At 32.4% G+C, this 16,081-nt stretch overlaps 1 long non-coding RNA gene and 1 pseudogene across 1 annotated transcript; both read right to left on the bottom strand.

Annotated features, from left to right (window-relative positions):
- Window positions 1–462: 462 nt before the first annotated feature.
- Window positions 463–11,132, bottom strand: LOC114394751 (annotated as a pseudogene).
- LOC114394752 lies at window positions 1,127–7,650 on the bottom strand. Its single transcript, XR_003662828.1, has 3 exons — window positions 3,481–7,650; window positions 2,536–3,381; window positions 1,127–2,439 (listed from the first exon to the last, which is right to left on the bottom strand). It is a non-coding gene; the product is annotated as an uncharacterized LOC114394752 (long non-coding RNA).
- Window positions 11,133–16,081: the final 4,949 nt, after the last annotated feature.

Below are 16,081 nucleotides of genomic sequence, written 5' to 3' on the forward strand. Positions count from 1 at the left end.
GTTTATATCACATGCTTGTGCTTAGAAAAAATTTATATGTATTTTTAATAATTAAACTAATTCAAAAATTTTATAAGGAGTAAATGTGAATCTTTTTGTGTCAAAGTCTTTGTGACATCTAAGGTGGTTACATCTCTCATGTATTTAATAAAAAATTAAGCAACCCATGACTAATAATTACTTATATAAGTAACTCTCCAATTTTAAATAACACATTAAACAACTCTCATTGTAGATGCTCTAAGAGTATTTTTAGTCCCCAAATAAAAAAAAATTATTTTAGTCCCTTAAATTCAAAAATATTTTATTTAGTCCAATTTGAGAAAAGGGATTAAAAACAACATTTTTTTCAATTTGAGAGACTAAATACAAATTTTTATTTGGAGTAAAAAAATATTATTTAATTCAAGAAACTAAAAACATAATTAAACCGAAAACATTATAGGCTTAAAAATTATAGGCTTGATAGTAAAGGTAGCAAAGTTTATTGTAATTTGAGTAGTAAATCCGACAAGACCCAAAAACGACTTGGAACTGAATCTTTTGATTCCGGAGAAACCTCCAAGGAAAGAGATTGTTGTCTAGCAAAATATACAGTCACTAACCATGGTTGGAAAGTTTTGAACCCTTTTTTAAGGATATCAGTGATAATACAGTAACTACACTAGGGTAGGAAAGTTTTGAACCTTTTTAAGGATCCAGTGATAAGTAGGTAGCTAGTACTCCATTTCCTCTGCAAAAGTTTGGGGACTTACGGTCTCCTTCCCTCAATAATCCTTGCATAACTAACAGTAGTATGGTACTTTTAGGAAAATGGAGATGCAAAGAACAGATTTCACTGTGTAAAGGAGCACTATATGTAGTGAAATTATTTACTATACTCGTTTCATTTATTCACTCAGGTTAAGCACCAAGGCTTTCTGTTCTGTGAACATTTTTTCATGTCTGACTCAGCTCTCCTTACATTTTCAATAATGAGTTGAATTTTTGTGGACAGTTCCTCTGTTTCTTCCTCAACATTGCTTATGAAGCTGAGCAGTTTTTCTCGATATGCAGCACACAATTGATCTTGGCGCTCTAACTCCATAGTAAGTTCTACAATTTTCTTATCTTTATCACCCTACAAGCAGAGGAAAAAAAATATACTTTGAAACGGTAATGATACAAAGACATAGTAGAATTGGAACAGAACATAGAAAATAATACTAAAAGAGAAACCCACAGAGAAACAAAAAGTCACAAAAGTTTCCTCTTCACAAGAATTAATTACAGAGAGAACAAAAAGTTGAGTTCATATGCTCATGTCTTTTTTACCCAAATACATAGAGAACTGTATGTACTATGTAATGTAATAAAGCATCAAAAGCTACCTATAACTTCATAATTACATCCGTCACTTCCCAATTGAATTATTCAATCCTCGGCATTTTATATAGGGAAATTTGGAGTAGAGCTACAGTTTGGATTTGTGAACTTTCATATTTGACTATTTACCTTTCATTATTATTATTATTTTCTGTTCACTAGAAAGACAAGAAATCTCTGCCTCTTTGCACATGTAACACCAAGAACAAATATAAGCATTATTTGCACATACAAAAACATGATCTTTCAACTCAATAAAAACAAAAGGAACCATAGTTGTCAATACAGGCGTAGCGGAGCGGAGCGGCCGACCCCAAAAGTGGGATAGTGGGATAGCGGATAGCGGATAGCGGGATGACTACTATTCTAATGTTTTTTTATATATGTTAAATAATTAATAATATGTATATATATATATAAGTTCAAAAAATAAAAAAATAACTGAAAACATAATTACTTAAACAAAAGTTACAAAACATAAAGTAGAAAGTCAAGCAAATAAAAGGCTTAAAGCCTTAATCCTTCTAAGCTAAAGCCTAAAGTAACTATAATAATAGACAAGTAGACATTAAAATTCAAATAGACAAATGCAAGTTTCTTAATACTAAATTACTAATCAGAATCTTCATCCTCTTCAAGATCCAAGTCATTATGTTCTTGAAATCCATCACTCTCACTAGCATTAGAATTGTACTCTTCTTCCCCCTCATCTCCATTCTCTTCTTCCACTTCCACCACTTATTTTCCTTTTTCATTTGTAGGTGCAGGTGCAGCTGCTGCCTTGTTTATCTGTGTTTGACTCCTTGTGTTTTGTAAAGGTTCACCAGTCCCAGTTGCCTCAGCAACATCTAACCAATTCAAATCATCATCATCATCAAAAACCAAATCATTACCAGCTTCTTCTCCTTCCAATTCTCCCAATAACCACTCATTGCTATTATCAATATCATTTAAAGCAATAGGATCAATATCATCATGACACTCAAAGCGATCTAGAAGAGCTTGGTTATACTTAACATAAACCAAGTCTTGAAGCTTTTGGTGCTCAAGCCTACTTCTCTTCTTTGAGTGAATCTATAATAATTTAAAAAACATAAATGCTAGTTACTTAGTTTCAATTTCAGCTTCTAATGTTTCATAATTTAAAAAACATGAATGTTAATTACTTACATGCTCAAAAGTACTCCAATTACGCTCACATCCCGATGAACTACAAGTCAAACTTAGAACTTTCAGTCATTGATTTCATTGCTACAGTCATACCAAACCTCTCTCCAGTAGCAATTGTTTGTGAACTTCAACTACAAAATCATCATCTTCACTAAGCCTATCAATACATTTGTAGAGGTCATCCACCACTTCATTATCATTGTCAATGTTTGGATTGGTGTAAAAAAACTTCGGATTTAGATAATAACCCGTTGCATGCAAAGGGTGGTGAAGTTGACAATCCCATCTTTTATCAATGATTGCAAGGATATCCTTATACTTCCCTTCATTGTTATTGAAAGCTCTTTGAATTGCCTCTTTGGCCCTATCCATTGCTTCATAAATGAAACCCATTGCAGTTTTTCTTTTTTTCATTATCCACCAACCTCAACACACTTACAAGAGGCCCCATAGCCTTTAAAGTGTAGACAGCATCATTCCAAAATGATGGCATAAGAACAACATCAGCTGCTTTCTTCCCCTTGGGCTCTTTAGCTGCCTTAGACTTCAACCATTCATCCGAAGTCCTTCAAAGATTGGCCTTTGGCTTATGCAATCTTTGCAAAGTTAAGAAAGTGGTAGCAAATCTTGTAACTCCGTGTCTCACCAATTCAGTTTTTTGTGTGAATTTCCTCATGGTGTTCAAAGCGAATGTATGGTTGTAAATGTAGCCTACAAGCTTGATGCCTCTTTGTATAACCCTTTTTACTTTTGGGATCTTTCCAATATCTTCTAGCATCAAGTCAAGACAATGTGCAGCACATGGAGTCCAAAATATTTTTGGTCTCGTGACTTGTAAAATTTTACCTAAAAAGACCAAAATCAATAAAATTGTATGAGTAGTGTAACAATTAAAAGTTATAATTATAAAATAAAAAACTTCATTAAGCATGATTGAATTCTCACCCGCCAACCAATGTTGTTAATGGCAGATGGTGGTTCATGGCCGAAAGCCAAAAATCCGCCATAAAAATATGACAGATGGCATAGCGGAAAATAACAGATGTCATGGCGGATGGTTCAGCCATTTAAAAGAGGACTGAACAGAAAAAAAAATGGTGTCAAATAGAAAAAAAAAATAAAAATGGGACGGTCAAAAATAAAAAGAGGGTGTCAAATAGAAAAACGAAAAAAAAAAGTTGTAGACATCAAAAACGGGTGTCAAACAACAAAAATAAATAAATATAAAGAAGCGCACCACACTGAAGCTGCGCCGCGACATTCACCTTCGTGAGGGTGCGAGGTGCGGGGTCGGTGCGGCGTCGCCTTCACGGGGTCATCTGCCGGTGCTCGTCGCTGCTGGGTCGTGCGTGCGGGCCACGGGGTCGTCGCTGCTGAGTGCACGGTGGCTGCTGGGTGCGGGATGTCGCTCCTGGTCGCGTGCTGCGTTCTGTGCTGCGTTTCCCCGTTGCACTTTTGAATAACATAACGAGTAAGGTTGGGTCGGGTCAGCCCAACTCCTACCGCGCAAAAAAAAAAAACAAAAAAACCCGCTATTTCCGCTATACCACCATGACCACCATGGCTATAGCGGCCGCCATTGTAAACCCGCCACGCCACCGCTATTCGGTGGCGTTTTTTCAAACTTTCACCATGCAAAACCGCCATAGTGCCGCCATTGCCGCCATTTGATAACACTGCCGCCAACACATAATTACTTCGATTGTCCGTCACCACTTGAATAACATTCTTTTCTCCAATCTCCTCAACAAAGCTATCCAAAAGATCAAAGATCTTCTGACCAGTCTTCATGTATTCAGAAGCATCCACACTCCTCACAAACTGCGTTCCCAATGAACAATTTACCAAAAAGTTAATCAAAGTTCTATTCTTCCTATCTGTCCAACCATCTTACATAATTGAACATCCATATTTGATTCCCTTCTCCTCATGACCCCTCAATAAGCCCTTCATGTATTCCAACTCTTTTTTAAGGAGTGGAACTCTCAATTCATGATAGCTTGGAGGCTTTAAATGAGGACCATAGATTCCAATTGCCTGAATCATCAACTTGAAACTTTTTGATTTAGCAACATTGAATGCTATTCCATTCCTAAAAAAGAAACGAGCAATGTACTGAACTGCCCTGTCTCTTGATGCCTTGTTATAAGATTCATTTACACTTGTTTGTCTCATGGTTTTTCCAAATTTGATACTTTCTTCAGGTTCTTTGGAGAACAAAAAATCAAGAGGGCCTTTTTTATTTGTGGTCCTCTTCTTGGAAGCAGTTGAGGAGGCTTCATTTGATGTTGCTGGAGGCCTTTTTCCACTTTTAAGTCTTGCAATCTCTTGGATCCCATCTTCCTCTTCGTCATCTTCTTCTTGCGTTGCCTCCATGTATGCTGCAGTTTCAGCTATTTTCTTCTCATAAACAAAAATCATTTCTAATTTAACATCCTCCAGTACTTTCTTACAAGAACCCACATCTCCTTTTATTTGAAGTTGATGTCTTCTTGCTCTAGAAATTCCTCCAGTAGACGTTTTGTGACAAAAATCACGTCACACTCTTCCTGTTATTTTTATCCTTTAAGCTGTTCCATTTCCAAAAGACATCTACCTTATCACCCATAGGCTTGAACATTCCAGTTGAAGACCCCTCTAAATTGATATTCTTTTGTTGATCAGAGGATGCCATGGTGCAGGAGTAAGCAGAAGTGCAGAACCGAAGTCAGAACAGAACGGAGGAACGGAAGCAGAACCGAAGTCAAAACAGAATGGAGGAACGGAACAGAATAGGTGTCGCAGGTGCAGGAGTAAGCAAAAGTGCAGAACAATGGAGCAGAGCAGCAACGACAACACTAGGAACGTACGGTGGCCGGAACGCAGAGCAGCAACGGCGCCGGAACGGACGGTGGCCGGAACGCAGCAACGGCGCCGGAACGGACGGTGGACGGAACGCAGAGCAGCAACGGCAGTGCTAGGGTTTTCGCAATGTTTTCCAGCGCAACAATGGAGCCCCGATAAATCGAGAAACAACAGGTTTTAGAAGACAAACCAAAAACCAAAAATACCCTCACTTACCCTCATTAAGTGAGGGTATTTTTGGAATTTCCACTGCTTCGAGTAGCGGCACGAAAAACCGCTCCGCCGCGATAGCGGCCGCGACCCGAAACCGCACCGCTACACACGTGTCCGTCGCGGATGGGTGCCGCTCTGCTCCACTCCGCCGCTACGGCCGCTATTGACAACATAGAAAGGAACGAGACCTTTCTAGAATTATCTTAGCTCACATGCTACTGGCAGCCTAGCTTCAACTGAGAACAACAGTTTTCTTACTCACAACTAACTTATAGGCAAAGTCATCGATAAGACCCAACTCAAGTTAGGGTAAGAAGTAAGAACTCAAGAAAGGATTGAAGAAAAATCTGTTATCTAGGTGAGGTTGTCTACATGGGGGATCACATGTTGCCAATGTCATTCGCTTGGTTAAAGACTAGAGATTTAGAAATTTTATTTACCATGAGATCCATCTTGATCAGTTTCTCCAATATCCTTCTTGGCCTCCCTCTCTTCTTCACCGGGCTAAAAACCATACAATCTACTCTTCTCACTAGTGCATCCCTTACACTTAACATACGGAATTTTAAGAGAGAAAAGGAACAACACTCAAATATATGATCTGGAGAAGGAAAAAGAAAAATGTTATAGAAGAGCGGAAAGGTAAGACAGCACTAAAGTTCAAGAACAACAACCTATTGCTTTTGTAGGTTTCCTAGGAATCAATTGGTAACAGTCAAGAACCAATGCAACCTAAATTAAACGTCCAAATGTCTAATTACTTGGACAAGAAGGCTATAACCATATCAAGAACTGATTCAACACAAAAGCTTAATTTGCTAGGTGGAAGCACAACATTGGTAAGATTTCCACTGCTGATCTTTGGGGAAAATCCTTGTGGGGCCACACTACAGGGCTTCAGTTAGGGCAGGCACAAAATGTATTTTTCTCTTTTTTCTTCTAAATTTTATGTCTCCATTGAAATAAGAAATTTAATCATAAATTAGGAAGGGCCAGCACCGTTGCTACCCCAAAATTTGGACGGGTTAATCTCTGATTCTTCCACTGCCAACTCAATCATGATTTCAAGCCTCAGACTTAAACATCGCATCTTAAATTATTAATTAAAAGATTTGGTCACTAAAACAACAATTGTTATTCAAACCTAATTTCCTTTTCAAGCAGCGTGTAAATTACTTTAGATTTTGGAAGAACAGAAAACTAGAATAATATCACTCCCTAATTTGATTACAAAAACCAAGCCTTTTCCCATTGGGTGGGGTCAGGCATTAGCTGTATGCTTATGGATCAAATGACCCATAATGTTCTATAGTAAATCATGTTTGTGGACAACTAGACCATTAACCTCTAAATCCTTCTTTACGGTTTCACTTTCACCAATAGTTTTTGACAATCTCCCTCTACCTCCAGTGATAGGACTACCCTCTATCTAGCATCTTCTCTACTCTCCTTATTAGTGTTTTTACAAGTCTTACACATGCCCAAACCACTTAAGGCAACATTCTACCATTTTTACTACAATAGATACTACCTGCTCTTTCTAATGCATTATAAGAAAAAATTGACTAAATATTCCCTAAATCTGACTATTAATAAGAATTTCAAAATACTCCATGCTTATTACGTAATATAAAATCAGCGGCGCTTATGAACAAAAGTTATTAGGAAAAAAATACCTCCAATAAATGTTATTCTTCTTTGTCTCATACTTTCATTTAGTAATTTCTACTACAAAACAATATTTATAGAATTTAGCAATTCTGCAAAACATTTGCTGAGACTCTAGTTATGCAAATTCCAAATAAACAGAATCTAACAAATCAGTGATGTCTTGGGTTATGACAGATATTAACAAATATATATATTAATGTTTATATTCTGTAATTAATGTTATCAGCAGATAAAACCACAGGTCTTATATGCACAATTCACAGACTTGCCAGCAAAGCAGATCCCAAAAAGTAAAAAAGAAACGGCTATTATCACTTACAACTTGTATGAAATAAGTTTATACATAATGCACAATGAACTATGCAGCATTATTTAAACAAGAAGAAAACTCACCGCTGTGCTGAACCCATTAGCTGTAGCAATTAGAGGATGGTTGTGATCCTTTACAAATCTTGTGACAATCCACTTTCCTGATTTTTCCAACTTCACCAAAATTGTTGCCTTGCAACCTTCTCGGGCGCTAGGTCTTGGCTTTTTCTCTGGTCCTAATATTCCCTTGTTATTTGGTGAGAATCCTTGTTTGTTACATCCAAGTCGGCGAGCAAGAGTCCTCCCATCGATTCCAGAGCGTCGCCTTTGCATTATGCGTACAACAAATCCTACCCGTCTGGCATAATCAACATAAAACTTCCTAGCATCTTCTTCAGAACCAAATTCCATGCCCACATATGGCTCTTGAACTTCAACTCCGCCAAATATACTTATACTTTCTTCTAGACAGCTATGTTCTGCTTCATTTCCCTTGTCTGAATCCACTACCACAGAATCCATAAAAGTCTGCCCTTGAGTCATTAAGATAAACAAATTCAAAAATTCATGGTATTTGATATATAAATATTCAGTGCTTTTGAATTAGCAGATGCATTATCAATTCCCCAAAAGTGTGTCAACATGTTCAGAGAAAATAGAGAATAAGCCTCACTGTAGATATATTTCATGTTTATTTTATCAAGTTTAGAAACATACAACTGAAGTTTCTCCAGGCTTTTGAGAAATTTACTTTCAGCTAGACCACAGGAAACAGAATCTGAGTGATAGCTTGCTTTGAAGGACCAATGCAAATTAGAAAGGGAAGCGGGGAACAGTGAAATGAATTGCATTTTAAGGAAATTGAGTCAAATTCATACATAATATGAGTTGGCTAGGAATTTGGATTATTTTGGGAAAATAATCACTCTGTTTCTCAAAAACTCTCTCAAGAAGATGGAAATGATTAAAAAAATGACTATTTCTATAAAATAAGTCATCCAAACAAGCACTAGATAACAATTGTGCCACAGCATGACGGCAAGATTAAATAGCTGAAACTACTGTATCCAAATAGTTTATCCAATATCAACTCTTATCACAGCCCATCCATCACTCCATTTCCCTATGGGGATGACAAAAAGACCACAGAATTTTTTACAAGCAAATAAAAGATTAACATGAACTGCCAATGCATGCAGGTAAACAAGGTTTCTACGATATATCAAAAGTAAGAAAGAAACAAATAAAATTAAGCTTTTTAATCCAAAGAACCACACCGTCAAAAGGACAGCAAAGCAAGTTGTTTTCATTGGTTTATGTTATCTAAGAAGAAGCAATGCTATATTAATGTTTTGTGTTTTTTATTTTCTCTCTCTTCAAAGTTTTGGGGAAAACTTTCTTGATATGTTTCAGCTTACAAGCTTTTAATTCTATTCATAATCCTGCCTCAACTTTGAAAAACCAGGAGTTGATTGTGTTATTAACTAGTCAGTGAGCAAATTATTCCAACATAAACGCTGTCAGCTAAGCCCTGGGTTGACATCCTACTTGTCCAGTTGAAGCAGGGTTACTAATGTGTAGCATGGGCTCACATCAAGGTTAGACTAGATCATGCAACTGTTATATTAATTTTCTACCTAAGAATCTATAGATTAGAAACCCTGTATTTGCCAGCTCAGTCATTCATGATTAACATCTATGAACTGGAAGGGAATGACTCATTTCTTCTATTTCAACCTACTTAGGTTATGATTCTTTTTGAGCTAATGCTACAAAAAGGACACTATTATTTGAAACACTTGAAGCCATAATTGATTCTGGATTCATATGTCCAGCAAAATAGCAACATATTCTGCAAGCCTTATAACCATATACCTATATTACTCACTTTTGTAGATTTGTAGCAGCCTAATTATGGGGATCAAACAGGTAGATCTAATTTAATACTTTTCATGCATGTGGATTTATCCAATTCAAAATGTTTGATTCAGTATCTTACTATTGCTTAAAAGTAAATGAAAAGGGCAGAGATCACTCTGTCTGTGTTTGCACATTCATGGAGTTGACATTGAAATGATACAGGTAAAGGTAAGGTGGATAAACTTAGAAATCGTCGAAGTATATTTGTGCCAAGTGGATAATGTCAATACTCTTTCCTTTTAAAAAACATATGACATGATTATCCCGGAAAAACCACTTGTAGATCATCACTTAGTTAAAAGAAGTTTGGAAAACAGTGTCTATAAAAGTATTCATGCAGTCCATAGTTACAGTCCTGTATACATTTTTATAAAAAGAATAAATAAATTCATTAAAACAAAGATAGCATACAAGGAAATTGAATGATAAGGGATCTTCCATAACAGAGAAAGAGTTAAAAATTAAAGAAAAAGAGAAAACATCAATGGAGCAAAGCTGTTCTATGATATGGAGCAAAACTGAAGGATCCACGTGTCATGCAGTTGCTGAAGGACACGTGTCTGTCACTGAGGGAGCCTTGGATTAGTTAGTTAGTTAGTACCATTTTCTGTTGAGAAAAAGCTGTTAGGATTGGTTGTTAGTAACAACTTTATATAGTCAATTCGTTCTCCTGATGCATTCATTCCATTACTTGTAAACATTCTTCTCTGTATCTTTGATCTAATTCAATAAAACTTCTCGAAACCTTTTCTCTTTCAAGGTTTCCTGTTCATCCTAGTTCTTCGGTTAATCTTCTTCCCCTAGAACTATCTTAACTCTTATCATTTTATCCCTCTGCATATCTACGATAAAATTCCACTAGAATAGGAAATTATCAAAACCCTAAACTTCAACTTCATACAATAACCAAGCCCAACTTAATAATTAAATTTCTTGGATTGGCTCTATCAGAAACTATCCAACAACACGTTCTTCAAAATCTGCCACATTTCACCTTTTAGGCTTGTATTACCACCAATTACCAATCCACAAACTCCATAGTCATTATGTTCAAATATGGACCTTAACATCTATAGCTCCCCAAACTCATTTCTCATCATCTTCTAAGATGCACTCACACTCTGCCTCTACTAAAAGACATAAACAATCTCGTGTCCTTTAAAAACATAAAATTAGAGAGAAAAGACAATTTTTTTCAAATCCCAATTCCAAAATCTCAAGAGACCGTGAGAAAAATCATTGACTAAGTAATAAGAAAACTTGAATAAAACTCTCTCTCTCTCTCTCTCAAACACACACACGAATATAAACAAAGGCTTCCCCACAGAGAGACGGTGGTTGGTAAAGTGCAGAAAGTGCAAGGCAAAGATCTGAATAAGTACTTATTTGCGTTCTTCAAAAAAAAAAAAAAAAAAAAACCTGTGCTGGGAAAAAACAAAAACAAAAAACAAACATGGCGTAACTTACAGTGAAACAGTGGAGGGTGCAAAACTACGATCTTTTCACCGTGTCACGTTTTGTCGATTGTTTAGAGTTAAGTAAGAAATTGAAGAAATCGGAGTAACTACGAAGAGGGAACGATCTTCTGTGTTGTATTGTATTGTGTTGTTGAAGAATGAAACGAGGTTGTGGGTGTACCGTTTTAGTGTTTTCTCGTGTAATCCTCGTCACGCGGGGTTTTTATAGGGTGGTCCAGTGGTCCAGTGGTCCAGTTTGAGTTCTGGACCACCAGTTCACCTTAATTTGGATTTTACATTTCTACCCAGGGCACCGGTAAATATTATTTATGATTTTTTTATAAAATATTTTCTAAATTTATATTAGTAATTATTTATAATTAAAATATAAATTTTAATTATTAACTATTTTTGTGCATTATAAATATACAGTTGATTATATAAATGTTAGATTATGATTTTTAAAATACAATATGTTAAGTAACATAATAATTTAAATAATTATTGTGAAATAATATTTTAATTAATTTAAAGTAAGAGTTGCTAGTTATAATAAAAAACAATTATTGTGAAATGACATTTTTAACTAATATTTTTAAATTAAAACTTAAATCCAAGTAATGCTTGTCGAGCATGATATATATCCCAATAAGAATAACAATAAATAAGGTCTGGATAAAATTTTATAATATATATTCCACAATCTTAAATTTTCCTGTATCTAGACAAATATACCTATTCGGTAGTAACTTTAATACCCATATTATTTCTCGTGTGTATGTAAATGCTCATACTTGTACCTTTTACCACCACTTTAATTAATACAAAAAATTTGATAAATAAATGGTATTGATTAAAAATATTATGATAATTAAATTGAAACTCCTTCAAAGGTCTTTTATAAAACACAATCATAATCATAAAACACCACAAAAATTAAAATCATATTTTAAAAAGTAATTTCATAAATTATATAACATTCATTAAAAATACTATGATAACTCAGCTTATTATTTATTGTTATACCATTATAATATCCTTTAAATTCTATTTAAATAATATAATAAAATATACTTAATCTATTAATATTTTTTCTCTTAATTTTTCCCTTAAAATAAAAGGAAGGATTTTTGTAGAATTATTTATAAATAATTATAAAATATACTAAAATTTGTTAAATCATCCAACTAAAATATACACCAAAAATAATTAATATAAAAAATAAAATGAAAACTAGATTTATATAAAAGTATGGATAAAATTTTAATCACAAAAAAGGTAGATCATTCTAAGATATAGATATTTACCATTATCACATCAACATTTTAGGAAAGAAATATTATATCACCTTAATTTTTTTTCCCATATATATTTTCAAATAAGAAATTTTAGTTATCTCATTTTTTATTTGTGACATTTTGTCTCTCAATTTAAAAAATAAAATATTAATTTTAGTCCTTCTATTTTTTTAATTAAAACATTTTAATTTTAATCTTCCATATCTTATTAGCATATTAAAATAAGGATTATTATTCAAAATAAAATATTATTAAAATATTTTGTTTAAGATTTTTTTATCTTAACTCTTCTATTCATCAGAAAAAAAAGAGGTCAAAAATTTCTTTTATCAACTATTATATTACTCTAACGGTTCAACATTAACTTCAACACATTAATTACATGTGTCAAATTACTTGATTAGAAATTTTTGTTACAACTTTGTATATTACTTTAAATAATAAAAGATTATATTTTTAGCATTAATTACTATGATTAGCGTATTGATTAAATTGAATATTTCTTACAAATTATATGGCAAATAATAGTAACAATAACAATGCAGTTTTTTATTGATAAAAAATAAATGCAATATAGTTTTTTATTGATAAAAAATAAATGCAATATGATTATATCTTGCTGTCTCATCATACATAAATTTATGTTTAACCTATGGAGAATGACAAATAATAATTCAAATTATTTTAATTTCATATTTAATTGCACTATGATTATTTTCATTTGAAATTAAATTATTTCTATATATATTTTTCATATTTGATATTTATTATTTAATTCCATATTTTATAATTCATTCTAAAGAAGTCTTTTTCCATTTATTATTTTTATAACATTAATATGAAAATAATAATAACCACGATAGCTTTTTTTATAACAATAACAAAAAAAAATTATATTCATTTTTTTATTTAATTCCATAATTTATAATTCATTTTAAAGAAGTCTAATGTACCAAAAAAAATCTATAATAATATATAACGGTGATAGCATTTTCTGTATCAATTTTTTTTTATATAGAAACGTGTTTATGTAACATCATAAATTTCTAATATAATTATTGTTATTAGATTTGGTATAAAAATTTATTTGAATTAAAATGATTATGATATATATATATATATATATATATATATATATATATATATATATATATATGTGTGTAAAAATTATATGATTGTTTTAAATACTTTATTTAAATTGATTGAGTTAAATAATTATTTTATTCTAAAAAACATTAGGTGGTTGATATATAATTGTTGAGATTATTTACTTTCTATGTATTCAATTATAAGATTCTTTCAACTCATTCGCGCTTATTAACAAAAGTAATTAATTTAGTTAATCATGTTAAATCTGTCAATTAATTATTATCATTCCAAAATTTCTCTTTTCTTATATCTCTATCCACCTAATTGTTTCTTATTAATATTTTGAGAGAGAGTAATTAAGTAAGAACATATAAGGGGAAAAATATTGATACATCTAGAAATTAAAAAAGAGTCTTATAATAAAAAAACAAACAAATTTCTAAAAAAGATCTTATAAGTAGGACTGATGGAATTATATTATAAAAGAAAATGTGACAATTCTATATAATACTGAAAGGATTAAAAGATTATTATTGTGAAAATAATTATTATAATAATAATATAATATTATATATCTAATTTGGATAAAATGTTTGTTATATTTGAATTGGTGATCCTTAAGAACTATTTAAATTTTATCATGTTTTATCCTAATATATCTTGAAAGAAAATAAAATATTAGATAATGTTAAGAATTAGATAAATCTAGATAATAGATTAGAAAAAGATAAAGAAAGATTTGATTAGCCAAATCTATTAAGTATATCTCTTGTAATTATATAAGGATAAACAATTCTCTTCTCTTATAATTGTATAGATAGTCTCTATCAGGAAATAAAAAAAATAGAAATTAGTAGAACATGTAGGATTGAGAAAAAGGAAGAGAAAGAAATAAGTGAAGAACGCAAACTACTATGCTTTTAGAGGTGAGTAAAACATTTATTTTTTCAAACCTTCCATTTTATATTTCTTGAAAAGTATGACTTTTGGGTTCTTGATAGGAAATTATTAGATCGAAGACATTCTAAATGTTAAGATTAAATTGCATTTGAATGTTCATGTATGGTACTCACAAACCAAGAGGAACTAGAGTTAAAACTTCTTTTGTACGAATCGTATTACAAAACTTTCATAGAACTCAATCAATACTGAATCAATCCACCATTTACACAAGATCCTTCATTAATGTTCTTTCTTTCACAAAGATATATTCTTAAACCTTTTACAAAACTAATTAAGACTGGAATGAGAGATAAAGATCAGATCAAGAGAAGAAGTACACAATCTTTTTATACTGATTCACTCTCTATCACTAGAGAAACTAATCTAATTATCTATTCAAAACTCGAAATAGATTTCCACTATGCATATAGAATCCTTACAAATTTACAGTTCCCATCCAAAAAAAGAGACTTAGGCACCTAACACTAGGGTCCTCTATGAATAAGAACCTAAGAGAAACCTACCCTTAGCTCAAACTAGAAACACATATTCTAGCATGCCTTTAGTGATTCATGCATAAACAAAAAGATGTGTAAAACCATACACGAAAACCAAGAGTAAAGATAGACACAAGTTGATCAATCCTTTTCACAAAACCTTGCTTGACTGAAGAGGTGTTAACTCACTTATCACAAAAGATCTTCACAATCAAAAAAATTGAAGGTGTGAGTTACTTTTCTAAGTACTTTTATTCTCTTCTTTCTTTAACTAATGACAACACGTGATCTTAGCTCATTTAGAAGCTTATTTCGTTGTTTTTCCAACTCATAAAAAATTGTTATAAGAGAGAACACAAGGTGGCTATTTATAGAGAAAATAGTTATAACCGCCTATAATCGATTAAATCTACAATGTAATAGATTAATTCAATGAAGTAATCGATTAAATTATCTTTTTAATCGATTAAAGTGTTCTTCCCAAAACCTGGAAATAGCTCAAGAACAATGCAATCAATTAGATACTCAAAGTAATCGATTAAAGTGTTCTTGTTCACTTTTGAAACACTTACAGGAAAAGAAGTAATCGATTATATCACATGGTAATTGATTAAAGTAGAGATTCCTGAATGAATCAGTTATTGTCTCAAAAACAATTGTGTAATCGATTATGATAAGGCTATAATCAATCAAATTGATACGAGACATAACTCTGCAAGCTTAACACAACTTGTGTAATCGATTACGATACAGTTGTAATCGATTAAAACAGAGAGTTTTTCCTTCTGAAGAAACTTTTCTAACTTAGAAATTTTTATTTTCATTTACTCATGATGATGCATGATGCACAAGAGACATGATATGGACTAAGATACAACATTCAATATAACAACCAATACAAATGCCACTCAAAGGAGTTAGGCATGTAAAAGACAAAACATTTTCAAGCTTTCTTCCAAGCTTCAAGCTTTAGTCTTCATGTTGCTCATGTTGCTCCCCTTATCTCTAACAACTATGCTTTCAGAGGTGAGTAAAACATTTATCTTTTCAAACCATCCATGTTATATTTATTGAAAAGTATGACTTTTGGGTTCTTGATAGGAAATTATTAGATCAAAGATATTATAAATATTAAGATTGAATTACATTTGAATGTTCATGTATGTTGGTCATATAATTTTTGAACAATTGAGTTATCATGTTAAATATAGTATTTAGTGCTGTTGTGATTGTCCCCAAATTTTGGTGATATTGCTTGTAATCTTGTGTGCAAAATAAATAACATGGGGTGATTCGTGATTTGGTG

The sequence above is a fragment of the Glycine soja genome, chromosome 18, assembly GCF_004193775.1.
Source record: "Glycine soja cultivar W05 chromosome 18, ASM419377v2, whole genome shotgun sequence".
Taxonomy (NCBI): domain Eukaryota; kingdom Viridiplantae; phylum Streptophyta; class Magnoliopsida; order Fabales; family Fabaceae; genus Glycine; species Glycine soja.